Source organism: Lathyrus oleraceus, chromosome 5 (genome assembly GCF_024323335.1).
Source record: "Lathyrus oleraceus cultivar Zhongwan6 chromosome 5, CAAS_Psat_ZW6_1.0, whole genome shotgun sequence".
Classification (NCBI taxonomy): domain Eukaryota; kingdom Viridiplantae; phylum Streptophyta; class Magnoliopsida; order Fabales; family Fabaceae; genus Lathyrus; species Lathyrus oleraceus.
The window spans coordinates 644,669,637-644,671,150 of record NC_066583.1 but is presented as its reverse complement, the minus strand read 5'-3'; positions in this window follow the sequence as shown (position 1 = coordinate 644,671,150).

Here is a 1,514-nt window from a genome sequence, read left to right as displayed (position 1 = left end):
GCCAACCAAACTGGAAGGCAAGCTGAGATGAAGACGGGAACTCTGAATTTATTGTATGGGAGTCCATTCACCGGAATGGACCATGAAGACCCATTTGCTTTTCTCACAAAATTCTATGAGATAGCATTGGCTGCCGGAGTGGATCAGGCTCAGGAGCTTCCGTTGTTCAGACGTTTATTTCCTCACGCTTTGCTCGGTAAAGCAAAGGATTGGTATCTCGATCAAACACCTGCCGTAATGACAGATTGGAATGTGTTAGAGGAGAAATTCATTGAAAGATTTTTCTCTCATAACCGATTCATGGAATCAAAGACGGCCATCTCGGTGTTTTCTCAAGGAACCAGTGAATCGTTGAATGAAGCGTGGGAGAGATTCAAGTCCATGCTAAGGAAATGCAAAGGGCATGGATTTGATGAATTAACTCAAATCCATATCTTCAGAAATGGACTTCAACCAAACTGTAAGACGTTGTTGGATGCCACCTCGGGTGGCTCGTTGATGTCAAAAAGTGCCGAAGAAGCCACAAACATTATCAACCGTATGGCTTTGAATGATCTTCAAAGTCAAAGTCGTGGAAATTCTTTGAAGAAGGCGGGAGTGCTTGAGTTAGGGACGAATGATGCCATACTTGCCCAAAACAAGCTCATCTCACAACAAGTGGAACTCTTAACTCAACAAATCAAAGAGTTAAGAGAACCGTCAAAAGCTAAACAAATAGCTTGTTGTGAACTTTGTAAAGGTGAACATGACACCGGATTTTGTCCACCTCCCGGTTTTGACGAAGTAAATTACATGGCCAATCAACGGGACTATCAACCAAGACAACAACAACCTTATCAACCGCACCCTCAACAACAACAACAACAACAATTCCAAGGGAACCAAGGGTTCCAACCTAGAAGTAACTATTATCATAACCAAGGTTATGGAGGTGGTTCTTCTAGCCGTCAAAATCCTCCCCAAAATCCGTATCAATCTCAACAACCGCCGGTAGTCAATTCTAAATTGGAAGAGACATTGACGCAATTCATGCAAATGTCAATGGCCAATCAAAAGAGTAATGACGCGGCCATAAAAAATCTTGAAACTCAAGTTGGGCAACTTGCCAAGCAACTAGCTGAACAACAAACCGGTCCTTCTTTCTCGGCCAATACGCAAACAAATCCTAAGGAGCATTGTAAGGCGATTATGACGAGAAGTGGAAGGGAGTTGGGTAGTGAAAATGAAAAAAGAGTGGAGAGTGAAAAAAGAGAGAAAGAGAAGGAGATTGAGGAGAAAATAGTGGATGAAAATGTTGACGGTGAAGTAGGAGTGTGGAGTGATGAGGAAGTAGTTGAAAATAATAAAAATAATGGTGAAGTTGAACAAGAAAAAGGTGTGGAGATTGAGGAAAATAATAATGATGAGGTGCTAAGGGAGGTAGTGAAGAAGCCTAGATGGAAAAGTGCTAGAATTGCAAAGGGAAAGGAGGTAGTGAGCGCTACTCCGGTCCAAAATCTTCCTTACCCTCATGC